This window comes from Podarcis raffonei, chromosome 9, assembly GCF_027172205.1.
Source record: "Podarcis raffonei isolate rPodRaf1 chromosome 9, rPodRaf1.pri, whole genome shotgun sequence".
Classification (NCBI taxonomy): Eukaryota; Metazoa; Chordata; class Lepidosauria; order Squamata; family Lacertidae; genus Podarcis; species Podarcis raffonei.
The window spans coordinates 41,049,185-41,065,894 of NC_070610.1; the positions used below are offsets into that span (position 1 = coordinate 41,049,185).

A 16,710-nucleotide genomic window follows, 5' to 3' on the forward strand; every position below is an offset into this window, starting at 1 on the left:
TCTTTTATGCCTTTAACACTATTCTAAATATAGCTCACACAACGGCAGATTATTCTAGTGAAAGAAAATCTCTCTTGCCAACCCTAAATATCACCAAGAAGCAGAGAAAAGGACAGGAGAAAATATAAAGAAGGAAGGAAGGGTAAGGATAAAGGCATTCCTCCCTGCGCTGCCAGCTCATCCTTGACAGGGTAGCCATAACTTAGAAGTCGGGTTATAGGTCATTCACATTGATAAGACCGTTCAGAGTTCTGTTTGGATACCTGGAAGATGTCAAACTACAGATGTTGGGTTAGATCAGAGGATCACTCTTAGTACATCCTATTCTAAGGAATGAAGTGTGTGTGTGTGTGTGTGTGTGTGTGTGTGTGTGTGTGTGTGGTTATATGAGCCACTAGCAGTTTCTGATTACAGTATGTACAACAAAAGCTTGCTGAAAGCAGCCATGACTTCAAGAAAAGGATATACAGTGGTGCCCCACAAGACGAACGCCTCGCAAGACAAAAAACCCGCTAGACGAAAGGGTTTTCCGTTCTGGAGGCGCTTCGCAAAACGAATTTCCCTATGGGCTTCCTTCGCAAGACGAAAGCCCATAGGGAAATCTCCGGGACAGCGGGGAAGCGCAGCGCATCTTCCCCACTGTCCTCGGACCTCCTCCGAAGGCTGGCGGTGGGGCGGAGAGACCTCCTCCCGCCGCCAGGCTTCGGAAGGCTGCTCCGAAGGTTGGCGGTGGGGCGGAGAGACCTTCTCCCCGCGCCAGCCTTCGGATGGCTGTCCTGAAGACTTGCGGTGGGAGGAGGGTTTTCCTTCCCACCGCCAACATTCAGAATGCTGTTCTGAATGTTGGCGGTGGGGAGGAAAAACCCTCCTCCCACCGCAAGCCCCGGGAACAGAGGAGAAGCGTTGCGCGCCTTCCCCTCTGTTCCCGTACCTGTCCTGAAGGCTTGCGGTGGGGAGAAAAGCTCTTCTCCGCACCGCCAGCCTGGCAAGCGGTCTCCATAGGAACGCATTAATTGATTTTCAATGCATTCCTATGGGAAACCGTGCTTCGCAAGACGAAAAACTCGCAAGAAGAAAAAACTTGCGGAACGAATTAATTTCGTCTTGCGAGGCACCACTGTAAAGGAAATGGGCTTGCTTTTCTGACCTCCATCTGGGCATGATGCAGCAGCTTCGGAGGCTAATTTGGGAAGGATTTTCATCCCAACTCGTCATCATCATTTTATTAGTATGCCGCCTTTCCATAGTTAAAACCACACATGTCTCCACAGGCCAAAAGGATTATAATCAAGATAACAGTGAAAGCAGCATTAAGGGGCAAATCCACTTGGCTGACTTACTCCCGACAGACACCACAGAGAACATCTTTAAAAGGGTACTCCTTTTGACTAAGGAAAGTACTTTCCACCCAGCACACCCTCACACTGACACTGGGAACCCAGAAAACTAGACAACACTTTGGTGCCAGTGCTGCAGAGTTGACACAGAGAATTGCAGGAGATGGAAAAGTTGACATTTTCCTCCAAAGCTTCAGGACAGGGGTGCCTAGGTGCCCTTCAGATACTTTGGACCCAAATTCCCGTCAGCCTCTGCCACTGCGGCCAAAAGTCAGCAAAGGTGGGAACTGTTGTCCAAAACATCTAGAAGGCATCACATTGCCTACCCCTGCTTTAGGACCTTCTATCAGATTAGCAGAGAGAGAGAGAGGTGTGCTTTAGGCAAATTTCCCAGGTGATATATAGACCCATTTTTGCATTTACCACATGTACTAAATTGTGATAGTAAAGGTAAAGGGACCCCTGACCATTAGGTCCAGTCGTGGCCGACTCTGGGGTTGCGGCTCTCATCTCATTTTATTGGCCGAAGGAGCCGGCGTACAGCTTCCAGGTCATGTGGAGAGCATGACTAAGCTGCTTCTGGCAAACCAGAGCGGCGCACGGAAACGCCGTTTACCTTCCCGCTGGAGCGGTACCTATTTATCTACTTGCACTTTGATGTGCTTTTGAACTGCTAGGTTGGCAGGAGCAGGGACCGAGCAACGGGAGCTCACCCCGTCGTGGGGATTCGAACAGCCGACCTTCTGATCGGCAAGTCCTAGGCTCTGTGGTTTAACCCACAGTGCCACCCGCGTCCCACTAAATTATGATAGCCACTTTCTATTAACAATGTTGACATTCCAGGCTAAAAGATACTAAAAAAAGATGTTCATTTATTTAAGAACAGAAAAGTGTACAGGTTTATTTGATGGTGTGCTAACTAATAGGATTGCTGCCAATGAATTTTGAAACGATCCTTATCAGATTCTCTTTCCCTAGGTCTGTCTCCATTCTTGTCAGTATAAATGTTTAAATACATGTTGTAGTAGCTGCCGCAGTTACAGATGGCAGACAGAGAAAGCTCCGGTTCAACTGGCAAAGACAGCAGGACTAGATTAGGATCAGAAACATGTGGCTCTACAGCTGTTGTTGGACCCCAGCTCCCATCAGCCTACGGTGGTCAAGCATAATGAGAATTGAGTCCAGCAACATCTGGAGGGCTGCAGAATGCCCATTCTTGCTCCAGAGGGAAAGCAACCTGGGAAATATATGTAACTTATGGTAATATGTTTTTTGGAGGAAAAATATTGTAACATGTATTAAATATTCCAATAGCTATTCCAAAATATTCCAGCAAATATTGGACTAATATTACCTTTGCAAGTAAGTTACAACCAGAGCCTTCTTTTGGGAGATACCTCAAAACATAAGCAAAAGTGATTATACTGGTAACTCGGGTTAAGTACTTAATTCGTTCCGGAGGTCTGTTCTTAACCTGAAACTGTTCTTAACCTGAAGCACCACTTTAGCTAATGGGGCCTCCTGCTGCTGCCGCACCGCTGGAGCACGATTTCTGTTCTCATCCTGAAGCACAGTCCTTAACCCGAGGTACTATTTCTGGGTTAGCAGAGTCTGTAACCTGAAGCATCTGTAAGCTGAAGCTTATGTAACCCGAGGTACCACTGTAGTGTGTTTTCAATAAGGACTTTCTCTTTCTAAGTAGCATCTGACATATTAGATACTACATAAAATATTATGAAATTGAAATGCAAGGATGCTTAAGATTTCTCTAGAGAGCTCTTCCATTTCTTTTCCTAGCAAGACTATTGTTATTCTAACACCTTCAGTGGCTGATGGAAATTCAACAGGTGATGTTTCACTCATCACTTGGAAAGCTGCAGCTATTAAATGTTAGCCTGTAAAGCAGCTGTTAAAAGCGCAGGGAACTGCCAGAACAAGAAGAGTCTGCTTTCTTGGTGGCTTCACCTGATATTTTGCATGTCTGATCGCTTTATGATGTTTGGGTAGTTCTTTTAACCAAAGCAAACTCCCTCAGGAAATTTACTCCTTATTAGAAGAGACTGTTGGGAGGAATTTTGCAATTAAACGAAAGGCAAGGCAAGATATCAGTTGTTGAAGTTATAAAAGTTAATTACATCCCTTGCAGCCTAGGAGACATAGTTTACGTGCTATCTCTTTATCTTCTCTATTTAGAAAACGGGGTCTTTATGATTCAGGAATTGAGTGACACTGTGCTAAAATCAGCTATCACAACTGATACTGGTGGTAATATAGTGAAGTTTACCATTACAGCATTGGGTTTTGAGGCTCCTCTTTAGAAGTACTTCATGCCTATACAATAACTTATTTAAAGTTTTTGATTAATTCTACCATTTTACCTAGAGGCTAAAATTTGTTCCGTAACTTGTCCATGGAGGCTGGGGTGTTTAATTCATTCTTCCATTCTGTGAGCCTGAAAATGCTTCAGCTGATTAGGCAGACCAGTTATTCAGACACCGCAGAGCACAACCTATTTATTCCTAGAAATACATCTTGGAGAACCAACAGCACTTTTCTGAAGCATTGTGTTCTACCCTACAGCATGCCTCTTTCTAAAAAACATTGTTTTCAAAGAAGGGTGTTCAATATCCCACCCCTCACCTCACATCTTGTCTACTTTCGGATGAATTTCTGCAGCTTAATATATGTTTTAATAAGAAGCACTTAGAGGAGAATCAAGTCATAGTTATGCTTCTTAAAAAAAGTCTTAAAAGATCTTCTTCAACAAGTTTGTCTGGTTAACCTTATCCCGCAAGTTGTTCCATCTGTTTCTGTTCCTCTCCAGGATGATCTCACTCTCATTCGAGGTATGAATAGAGGAGTCCTCAGAAGCATGTCGCTGAATACAAAGTAGCTGCTGTTCAAAAGATTCAACCTTCCTTCCCAAATACACACGCACACACACAATACTTTTTTGAATCATAAACACAAGAACTGTACTAAATAAGGATTTTCTGTAATCCTAGGATATATATTTTCCTCTAAAAGGTGGGACAGTTAGGAGCTTACTTACAGGCGTTCCATTATGTCCTTCCAGGCACTGAAATGCAGCCTCTTTCGAAGAGAGGAGCCTGCTCCCTGCAGCATTCAGACAATTGGTCCCATTATAACCACCAGGAGGCTGAGTTAAAGGGTGGCCTTGCAAAAACATAAACAGCTTGTCAGCACAACCAAAGAGGCGGGACCCGTGCTATCAGGGGACAGTGCCAGCCAATGATGAGCCTCTTCGGTATCTGTTTGGTTAAGATATTGTGTTTCATTCTTAAAGAGGAGAGTGGGGCAGTGAGAAAAGCTGACAAGGAAAAACTAACTGTACTGGGAGTGCTCACAGCTGAACAGGGCAGGCGGGGAGGAATGCTTAGACCAGGGGAAAATATGTATCAATAAGGCACTCCAGGAAAAAGCACATGTTTGCTGTGTGTGCTGAAAGCTCACAAGCCACCACATATTGTTTAGTTTGGTCCTGCTTTTATGTTAAATAAACAGACACACACACATACACGGAGCAAAATTTTGGAGAAATTTATCTTGCACTAAAAGCCGCATGATATAGGACCACCAAGACGATCTTGGGTTCATTTCCCTACAAAAGTCATAACCTTTCGGCTTGTCATTATTTCTCAGTCTGTTGTTGTTGTTGTTGTTTAGTCGTTTAGTCATGTCTGGCTCTTTGTGACCCCATGGACCAGAGCATGCCAGGCATGCCAGCCCAGCCTACCTCAAAGGGCTGTTGTGAGAATAAAAAGGGAGTGAAAATGGACCCTTAATCTCAGGGTTGTGGGTCTGAGCTCCACTTTGGGTGACTGATTCCTGCACTGCAGGGGGTTGGACTAGATGTGGTCCCTTCCGATTCTACAGTTCTGTGATTCTATGTAAAGGTAAAGGACCCCTGGATGGTTAAGTCCAGTCAAAGGCAACTATGAGGTTGCAGCGCTCATCTTGCTTTCAGGCCGAGGGAGCTGGTGTTTGTCCACAGCCAGCTTTCCAAGTCATGTGGCCAGCATGACTAAACCACTTCTGGTGCAAGAGAACACCATGACAGAAACCAGAGAGCACAGAAACGCTGTTTACCTTCCCACCACAGCAGTACCTATTTATCTACTCGCACTGGTGTGCTTTTGAACTGCTAAGTTGGCAGGAGCTGAGACAGAGCAATGGGAGCTCACTCCGTCGTAGGGATTCAAACCACCAACCTTCTGATCAGCAAGCCCAAGAGGTTCAGTGGTTTAGACCACAGTGCCACCTGTGTCTGTGATTCTATACCAGGCTGAGGTCCTTGTGAAAAGGGATGAAAATAAGTGTCTTAAATACATGGTGAGAGCGGAGGGAAAGGAACAAGTACAGACCAAGTATAGAACCAGCCTTGAAATCTGTATAGGAGCCTTCTACACAGCTGCTTTCAGTGAAGTGGATAAGAATGAACTGTGATCCAGGGGGCTGCAGGTTCAGATTTCATGTCATATCACAAATTCACAAGGTGGCCTTAAACCATATGGAGGTCATATTCCTGACCTGCCTCTCAGGACTGTTGTAGTATGCATGTGAAGCAATTTGAACACTGAAGTGATGCATATTATTTTAACAGACATGATCCTAATAATATTTTCCTGGTCAGAATGCCTTAAGGAAGCAAGTATGCCATCTTGAATTCTGGCAGGGATCCCAACACCACAAGGCAAGCAGAAACTTCAGCAGCTACTGTTTTCCTTGGCATGTGGTTCCTGTATTTTTGCAGAGCATTTTAAATAATGCTAATACGAATTTCTATACCATTTACAAAGGACACAGCATACATTTGATCATAAAAGCCACGACAATCCATAGGGTTGTCCATGCATGTAACTTCAAGGGCCATTAAGAGCCAATCTTTTGCTGTAGACACTGTCCAATCAAGTTTTTAGATCATCGAAATGATGAGTATTCTTTAATTTCCAGATTCTCCACATGCTGTCCTCTAGTCTTTCTGTTCATACAGAACTATGCATCTTCAATACTAGTCTGCTACAGAACAGCAGCAGCAGCAGGAGGAGGATTATAGGAATCTGGACCCCTTGCCAGGATTGAGTGGATACTTGGTTAGTTGCCCAGTTGCTAGCATCAGGTCTGCTACTACATTAATACTGCATACCATGGTTTAACCTGAAGCTTTACTGCAATGCAAACTAGTAAACTACAGTATTGCCTTTGACTTATAAGGTATTAAAAAGATGATGGCATTAGTCTAAGTGAAAGTACAGTGGTACCTCGGGTTACAGACGCTTCAGGTTACAGACTCCGCTAACCCAGAAATAGTACCTCAGGTTAAGAACTTTGCTTCAGGATGAGAACAGAAATCGTGCAGTGGCAGAGCGGCGGCAGCGGGAGGCCCATTAGCTAAAGTGGTGCTTCAGGTTAAGAACGGACCTCCGGAACGAATTAAGTTCTTAACCCGAGGTACCACTGTATAATTCAATGGCAGAAACATGGGTGTGGGAATATCTATGGCTGTGCTGGTGGGCGGGGGAGGCCATATGGTTCCTGGTTGGGAAACACTACTTTAGACTGCACACTTACTCATGCAGGTAAGTCACGTTGAACATAATGGTACCTACTTCCAAGAAAGTTCAGTGTCACTATGCAGGAAATGCAACAATCATTCTTAAACTACCATGTAGCACAGGGGTCAACAGCGTTTTTTGAGGCTAGGCCGGTCCACTGCCCGGCAGACCTCTTGGTGGGCCAGAGCATGTGCACTTGTGTGTGCCCGTGCGTGCACTCAAGCTATTTTCAGTGCTCTTCCATGAGGAGCACCCGCACACATGTGCACACGCTATTTCCAGCACACTTCCAGGATGGAGGAGCGCCCGTGCACACACGCTATTTCTGGGGCTCTTCCAACCTGGAAGTCGGTCCCTGCGGCGAGGGGGGAAAGCATGGAATCCCCACACCAATACATGGAACGGCTCTGGGCTGGTTCCAGGAAGCTCATGGGCCGGAATTGGCCCATGGGCCTTAGGCTGCCAACCTCTGATGTAGCACCACAGAAATCCTGGACTGATGATGAACTATGAAAATACAATACTGCTATATGGAACAATTGTTTGGAAAAGGTGGCCTTCAGATCTAACAAACAATAATTGGGTCAAAATCCTATGAAAGACCTTGTTCTGAATCTTAAAGGGGTTTTGCTTCCAGCCCTGGTGCTGTCGTGTTATTAACAGAGATCACTAGTAATACAAGCTCTGGGGGACTGACAAACAAGATCCATTTCTTCATTCAGAATGTCCATACTAAAATTTAAAAGAAGCCTTTCCTTTTCCTAGGTTAACTTTCTCATACTTATATGCACTTCTCATAATCTTGAAACATGCCTATCAAATTATAAATCAAAACTATTATCAATGATCAGCCAAACACCACCAATTATTAGGGGAGAAGGGAACAGATCTTTCACATGTTTAATTTAGAAACATGTTCCTTTGAAGTGTTTACAATTAAAGCAGTGAGCTGTTTAAGCAGCGGCTACCAGTATATATTCAGAGCTTAACTGGGAAAGAAGAGGTGCACAGATATTTGCATTTGGCAAATATTTGCCATTATTATAAAATTGCGTCAGTAACGTGGGTTTTCTGGGAAATTCTCCAGTGCAAATTGGAGTAATTTGCAGAGAGTAATTTGCATTAGGAAAAAAATAGAATTTTTTTTTATGCCCTAGAGAGCGATCTTATCTTGCATGCTTATTTTACTTGTAGTTAATAAAGATAAAAACTTTGGAACTGTCAAGCTTGCCTAACACTGTATTTGTAACATGCATCTATTCACTGTTGCCAATAAAGATATGAAGTGGGATATTTTCTGTGGAAAATACATATCAGTGGTGGGTGGGCAGAGGCAACAGGCGGTGGAGCAACAAACATAAAATCTACCTTTGTACAGCAGGTGAGTTTCTACATCTGCCCCTTTCTATCCTTCATCCAGACAATCAGGAGAAACTATCAGATTTCAAGGTTGCATTCCAGTCATGCAAAAATGGGGCATGGACCCATTAAAGGGTGTTTGGCCTGGTGAGTGTTTTGGGGACCTGACAGAGAAGTCTGGAGGGCCACATTTGGTCCCTGGGTCTGAGGTTCTACATCTCTGGGCTAGCAAGGTAAAAACCAGAGTTTCTGAAAGTGATTTGGTGCAATCAGTTGGTGGCATTCAAACATTTCAGTAGCTGCTGTATAGCTGGGCTGTATGGTTTGTGCACATCAGATGTCCTTTCATCACTCAACCCAATTCCCATAAATTCCCAGTGCTGATAGGAGCCTGATGCTCCAGGCAGGCTTCTAATTCAACAGGTTTAACTACATAAGCAATTCAAGTTTCCCTGTACACTATGCTGCAAATGTGCTACATCTTATCTCCAAGACTCAAACTTTTGTCAGATTTTATGTCTCTCCCCCCACCCCCGCTCCCTACAGAAAGGCTGTTATGCCCAACACAGAGGCAGAGCTATTATTCTGCATTTCATTCTGTCTGCTGGTGGGTGTTCTGCTTGATTATAATTGCTAAATTGATTGAAAACAAATGGTGTCCATGGAAAAGACTGGACACACCAAGTGTGGGAAAAGAGAGACACCACTGTGTATCATTGCTTGGCGTGTCTAAGGACCAGCAATTGTTAACCACAACAATAAAACCTTTCAGCAAATATTTTGCAAAATGTCATCTGGAGTTTCTGGTACCATCCACGTGCCGTTTGTGCTCTTTATCAATTTCTCCTCAACTGAGATTTTATTACTGCAGTGTGTGTTTGGTGGAAGCAGGCAAGCCAACAACAGCAGAATGTGTTTGCATATATGCTTTGCACACACGGCAACAAAAATGGAAAACACGCTTCAAATGCTCCCTTGAAAACGCAAATAAACTGAAATAACTAAGGGCAGTTTGAAAAATTATGCTTGGGTTTTTTCCCATTTTACATCCCACCTTTCTTTCAAAGAGATAAAGATAGTGTACATAGCTCTCCCTCCCTCGCCATATTATCCTCACAAAAATACTGTGAGGTAGGTCAGTCTGAAATATGGTGACCCAATGAGCTTCATGGTTGAGTGGGGATTTGAACCCTGGTCTCTCCCAGGATGTCAAACTTTAGAAGTTGCAAAGGGTTAAACTCTCCTTCCTATCCAAATCAGGCTCCTCTCCATGGCTTTAGGGGAACCAGGATGATCTAACCAGGAATGTCCCACATAAAAATCTAGTTTGATGACTTGCACACCTGAATTACAGAGGGTTTTTGGAGGCAAACAGAATGGATATCTGCTGGCCAAGCCAAGAACAAATCATGACTTGCTGAACTTCAGAAGGAAAAAACTACAATCTCAGATTCAGACAAAAAACCAAACAAACCAAGTCTTCAAGGTTTGTGCTGGGCCGGAGTTGACGGGAGAAGTGATCAAAGCAGGAATCATCAGACAGTGTATTCCACGTACGCCCAAATTTTTGTTAGGTCAAATTATAATGCAAAACTCTTGCAATTTTCCACCTTTCAAATAACACAGAAATTAGTGCTAAACTCCAGGTAGATTCTACCAGTTTCTCAGAAGTGGCATTTGTGTTATGTGAAAGAGCATGTTAAACGTGGAAATTATCATGTAAAGAAACATTGTGAAAAAGGAATAAAGTGCTGTTTGAACGAAGCCATCATCAACTCCAATAGCAGACTTGAATGGCAGTGCAACTTGCACAATATACCGAGAGAACAAAAGATACCATACTTAAGTAAAACACCACAAGAACAGCTATACTTGGTAAAAAGAGGGGGGAAATGTTTAATTTTATTTGAAACATTGCCTCAATGCAGTTTCTTTCTGTTCACATTTTCAGGGAGAACACAGTTGACATGATGAATTAGAGCAGGCATGTCCAACAGGCAGATTGTGATCTACTGGTAGATCACTGGACGACTGCGGTAGATCATTCCTCCTTCCTAAAAAAAGCTCAACAACTGTGACCTGAACCCTGAAAACAGGGATAGATCACTGCCAGTTTTTAACTCTGTGAGTAGATTGCAGTCTCTTGGGAATTAGCCACCCCTGAGTTAGAGGCAATTATTTATTTTCCTCCATGCCCAAAATGTCAAGGTCAGCACTAAACTGAACTACCACCAGCATCTCTGTAATTACGCTGTAAATAATTGCTTCTTTTCTCATCAATACTTATTGATTCCTAAGTACTGTGTTTCATGGCTGATAAAGCCCATGTAGTGGTGTTCACAGCTGGCCTTACACAAGGAAGCTATGCTACATGCCTTACCCTGCTGCTTTAAAATGGCCTTTTGATCATCTTGACTTTTATTAATAGACTTTAAAGCATATTTTTTTAAATCTATCTTCAAACTGCAACAGCGGTTATTTACTAAATGGCATTGCGCATCTCAGCAAATAAATAGAATGAGCTAGAAAGTGTAAGATGGCAAATTCTGCTTTAGAAGAAACCATTTTCTGTACCCAAAGGCAGAAATTTGCTTGCAGTTCTAGAATATGTTACAGAAGGAATCTGTCCATGTGAATCCATATTGGGCATTGTTTCATTTAAGTCCTTAACCAGTTTTAAGCATCACTGGTTAGCTTTTGCTTACTAATTACCTAGTGCCTGGACAGTAACTGATTACTAATTTAAATTTTATCTGTAGGCTAAAGAACTGTCTGAAATCCATGGCCACCTAGGGCTTTCCAGTTTTCACAATTCATTCTGACATAGCATTTTTCATTCCCCTTCTCAGGGGTTTTTTTTGTTTGTTTGTTTCAAGCTGGTTCAATTGCAGAGGAACAGATACTCCAAGCCCTTTTGCATTGGTCAACAGACCGCCACTACTGTGATATTAAAAAACAACAACCAGAACACAGCTCAGTCAGTAGAGCATTTTTGGGTCATGAGTTCGAGTGGGTGAAATATTCCTGAATTGCAGGGGGTTGGACTAGATGACCCTCATGGTCCCAATTCAACAATTCTATGAATCTATGTGCATAATGTAACATACCAAGGAGTGTAGTAAAAGTGCAGCAAACAATCAGATTTTGGGTATCATGAAAGTGCAACAAAGTATTATTTAATTTATTACTGTACTGACTGCCAGGGTGGGACAGGGAGGTGCTTGTGGGATATGCTGTCTCAGGTCAACGTAGGATGAACATTGGTTCAACGAGCACAGTATTCTCAAGACTGACTGGTAGCAGCAGGTGACAGAGAGGGTTTTATCCCGTGCAAAATGTTCCCAGTTCAATTTCTGGTTTTTCCAGGTAGAGATGGAAAAGATTCACACTTGAACCCCTGGAGAATCGCTGCCAGTCAGCGTTGACAATACTGACCTAGCTGTACCAAACGTCCAACTCAGTAGATGATCACTTCCTGTGTTCCCAACACTGTGTTCCCTTGGACACTGTTGCACACCTTGACTGGAGGGGGCCTGTTTCCTCTCCTGTTTCCTCTCTCCCCCCCCCCCCATGTTTTTGGCCAACTCTGAGCTTAACTGATTTGATTCAGACGTCATTGTCCAAAAGCTAACAGCTCAACACATGAGACAAAAAGCAAAGCCCTGTCTCAGAGAAGCATTTTAAAAACAGGACATCATTTCGTGCACTCAACAAAAAATAAATAAAACAGAATCACAGTCCAGATTTTGTAGCACTTTTCACTAAGCTTTTGCCAGGGATGGGCAACCTTTTTGAACCTGAGGACCATATCCAGCAGTGAATGGGTGTTTGGATGCCACATACTTGTGGGTATCACCAATACTGGTGACGAGTGCTGCCATCACACACATCTCTCTCTCTCTCTCTCTCTCTCTCTCTCTCTCTCTCTCTCTCTCTCTCTCTCACACACACACACACACACACACACACAACCTTCCCACCCACCCACACCCATCTTTCCCCATTGCCCACTGATTTTGGCAGGATTGAAAGCAAAAGCCTCCCACAACATTTCTGGTGTTCAAAAGATACCTGATTAGCAGCATGAGAACAGCTCTCCTGTCCCCTGATGATGGCTGATCACAGCTGGGCAAAGGTGGGATGTGGGTGGGGCTCCCCAGACTACAAAGAGCAAGTGAACAGCCAAGGACCCTATTAGGGTCAATTTGCAGCCTGGACTCTGAGCCTGACATTTGCTTAAATGGAACTAGTGAACTAAAAACAGATTGCATCTGGACATGCACAAAGTGCCGTTTTTGCATAATTAAGTAACCAAAGGAACCAAATGGACCAGATTTTCTTAAGGGAGAACAGATTGCCTTTCGTTTTGGCTCTTAACCACTATATGTTAGATACAATATGAAGCATAGTTGAAAAGGCAGCACAAGCCATCACATATTTGGAATCTTAAACGTCTCAACTTTTAGCCATTTTTCAAAACCACCCCACGCAACAACATTAAAGTCAAATTCATTATAGCTTAATGATAATCCTTTTGATTTAAAAAATGCCATCATATTTCTAAATGCAAGACTTTAATCCAGCCTGATCCTGGATTAGACATTTTCCACCAGGCACCTTTCCCAGCTGGGAAATCTCCTTCCTTCACCACGCACACATGGTGCCCAATGGCATCATATTCCATTTTATTTTATTTTTTTGCGATGGATATTGCCCTTGAAACCACTTGTCTCAGCAGTTGGTTTGTTAACAAAGCACCCTGGGGGAAACTGAAATCCGTCAGTTGTCACCAAATAAAATCATTTTCACAGATAGTGAAACAGGGTGTGGCTATTTCAGGAAAAAGGAGAAAGCAGAGCATTTCCAAACTGCATTTAGCTTGTTGGGATGCCAAGCTATATTTTTATACAGTACACAGCTTTCCAGGTTACACAGAAACAAATGCACAGCATTCCAATTTCACTGCAGTAAAACAGGGAAGGCATGTATGCCTTTGCCTGGAACAGCAGAAGAGCCTCAATTTCAGTGATACAGAACACTGAATCCATCCCCTCCTTTTCAATGCAGTTTCTCTTCTCCATTTCTGGACTTGTAATAAACCATGTTGCCAAGACATTAGGATTCAGTAAACTATAGTTAGTGTTAAGCAGTCCAACCCATGGTTTTAAGTGTGTTCGCAAACCATGGTTTGGAAGTTAACAGTAACCACAGTTGCCTATACAGTAATTGTCTATTTCTGAGGTTACATAAAACTATGATTGTTACAACTTGGAAAAAGGAGATGGGAAGGTAGCATGCAAACCATTTCCCAAGCTTCCAAGCCACTTAAAGGAACACCTAAATTGAGACATAAGCAGCCTTTTAGTCTCTTCACGCTTCCCTCCTATAACAAGCATGTGAAAGAATTGCAGTAATAAAATTGCTACATAGATAGAAATGGGATACCGTGACTGAATCTCTAGTAAATAACACATCCTGGAAATAAACAAACGAGACATGACAACTCAGACAGACTGGAAACGGCAGGCATTTCTCATGCAATTATCTGATTTGAGTATGCATAATACCAGTTGCACCTTTTTTTTCTTATGCAAGTTTTATTTATAGCAGAATGAGAGTTGGCAAGTTGTACTCCAAAAGCCCACATTTCTGCAGTCTTATATATTAAAAGGAAAAAGTGAGATAGCTTGATTAGGTATGAAATGAATATTTTAAAGAATGGGAAAAGAATGTTTGTCAGAAAAAAATCTAAACCTTCAGCATTGAGAAAATCCTGAAGCTTAAAAAATTTCAGTATTTTATGCTTCAAAGGCAATAAAAGATCATCTTTCTACATTACAAAAGGCTATTATTTTTTTTAAAAAGAAGAAAGGTGTTGCTCAGCATTTTGCTGGTATTGCTGTTTTCCTTTCTAGCAGGTTTAACACACCCTGCTCCAGCTATTCCAAACAGATACCTGCAAAATTTCTCAGCTACAGGTTTGGGTTTATTTCTAAAAAATTAACCAGGGACGCCAGATTAACAAAAAAACAAACCTTTGTTTCGAGGAATAAGTAGTTCCTTACATCTCTCTAGATGTAACACTTTAAAGCAAGCATGGTAAAAAAAATAAAAATGCTTGAGATTCTGATTTTACCTCTCACAGAAAACCTGCAGTCACTAGCAGCTGCAAAACAGGACTTCCCTAGCCACCAATCTTTCTCTTCCCACCTCCTTTAACCATTCAATGTAAAGTCACTTCATTCCTACAAAGAAACATTCCTGCCCGATTTGGTCTTTGGCTTTCATCTTGTTGCTCTTTCAACTAGAACACTGCAGTAAAAACAAAACAACCCCCCCCCTCCCCGAAACCCCTACCCTTAATTGGCAACCTGAAAGCAGCAAACAAGCCAAGCCAAGAATACTTACATTTGCAATTGTTTGCGAATACTTGTGCAGTGATCCACCGATTAGTAATTACAAAGAAGAGAAAGAGCCTTTTGAACCGTCTCTCAAGCCCAGGAGCAGCGAAAAACAGAGGCTGCTCTCTGAAAGCCACTCATTCTCTTACATGCTCTGCGTGCACAACCCAGCTGCCAGATTTAATAACCATGTCAGGCTGTTTTCCCCATAAAGAGAAAAAGAGGTGACAGCAGAAGATGAAACAGGCTGCATGTTAATCTGCAGTTATGCCAGCACTAAGACTCTCATGAATGCCACAGTATAACCCTCCCCGCCTCCTTCTTAACTATAGCTATAAAACGGTGCTATGCTTTTTTTTAATGAAAGGGTTATCATCGTCATATCTCTTGGAATCGTTATTTCACACCCTGTTATTTTAAGACACATTAACTCCCTGGATTCACCAGGGCCAAAAAACACACACAAATGCACCTCGTATTTCTTAGCCCATTCATTTAAAAGCAACTACGATCGCTGAGCAAAAGAATAATCCGGAGAACGGGCTTCCCCTCACCCCCTTCCTCTGTTTTCCAGCTCTTTAAGGAAAAGGAAGTAAAAAGAAAAAGAGTTTTCATTTACCAGTGAAATGTTCCCATGCAAAGTGACTCTGCAAAGGCTGGACCTGAAAGGCTGAAGTGCCCGGATTCAGTGTCCTCGGGGTGAGTGGCATTTCCAAATCAGGACCACCTCCATACAGGCCCAAGGTCTTGTGATCAAGAGATGTGCATTACAGGATGCAGGGGGCGGGAAAGCTCCCCACCCAAGATCCTTGCAAGGGAGAGAGGTGAGGAAGGAGGAGGAGGGAGGAAGCGCACCGTTGCATCTGCTACAGCGCCTGTATGCTGCAGAGGTCACGTGATCCTTCTCATTCCTCTTCCCTTCCCTTCCCTCCGAGGCACCTGTCTCAGCAGGGAGCAGTTTCTGTGGAAACTGCAGACAGCTAGGTTTCCCCTCAGAGAAACTGTTGCCATGGAAACCTTACATAATGTATATGGCCCAGATTATGAGTGGCCTCCAAAATGGATGTGACATTTACATCCGAATAGTATTTTAAAAACACACACACAGAGAAAGAGAGAAAAAACTGACCTTGCTCTGGCAGACTGGCTGAATAAATTTAATTCCGGTCTTTAAACACTGGCAGAAATCCACATTGGAAGAGATTTTCAAAATGACACTACCAGTATAATGAGGCTGCCTGATACTTTGCTCAGATTGAGGGTTTAGGAGCAATACTTGCCAGTCAGATTTTATTAATGAAGGAATCCCCCCCCCGTATCCACCCCCACCCCCTTTGCTTCTATAAAGGAAATTAATTTCATTCTCTGGTTAAATACTCCATTGCAAAACCATTCATAAACGCTGGGAGCTTTACACCCAAGTGTTGTATTACTGTCCGCACAGCTACTTTGCGAGATGCCTTCTCCCCTTAACAAATTCTGAAAGTTAATAACTACTCCACCCCACTGGCTGATGGGACCTGTAGTCCAAAAGGCATCAGGTTGGCGGGGTGGGATGGGGAGAATACCTTGAAAAGCATATTGTTGAGAAACAGTTCAGAAAATGACAACCGTAAAGATCAAGGGGATGGAGCAATTCCCATATGAGTAAAGGCTACATTTGGGGCTTCGTATATTTTTTGGAGAGCCACTGGTGGCTACCTCTGCCTTAGCTCAGGGGTAAAGCACCTGACTTGGATACAGAGGGTGCCAGGTTCAATCCCCAGAATCTCCAGATAGCACTTGGAGAGACCCCTGCCTTGAAACCCTGAAGAGCTGCTGCCAGCCAGTACAGTATGGACAATATTGTGCTAGATGGACCCAATGGTCTGATTCAGTCAGCATAAGGCAGCTCCCTATGTCAAGCTCACCTGTCCGTGGGCCCTGGCTGGGTTTATGTGATTGCAACGGCAGCACTCTAGTCTGAGCAGTGCTAGGTGGCTTTGTCTAGCCACCCTTTGAATTTCCCACAATGCCCCTGAACAACGTTATTTTGCA

General features: G+C 43.2%; 1 protein-coding gene across 4 annotated transcripts in view; it reads right to left on the reverse strand.

The window, feature by feature from the left end:
• TRIM2 (tripartite motif containing 2) overlaps positions 1–15,564 on the reverse strand; it is a 50,583-nt gene extending 35,019 nt beyond the window's left edge. Inside the window, exon 1 of one of the 4 annotated variants that reach the window (XM_053403084.1) lies at positions 15,293–15,564. The gene's annotated coding sequence lies outside the window, so the exon portion shown is untranslated. Of the gene's footprint in view, positions 1–4,389; positions 4,512–14,680; positions 14,926–15,292 lie in introns of those variants that run through there. The other 3 variants (XM_053403085.1, XM_053403081.1, XM_053403087.1) reach the window with 3 other exon arrangements.
• Between the last annotated feature and the right edge of the window lie 1,146 nt (positions 15,565–16,710).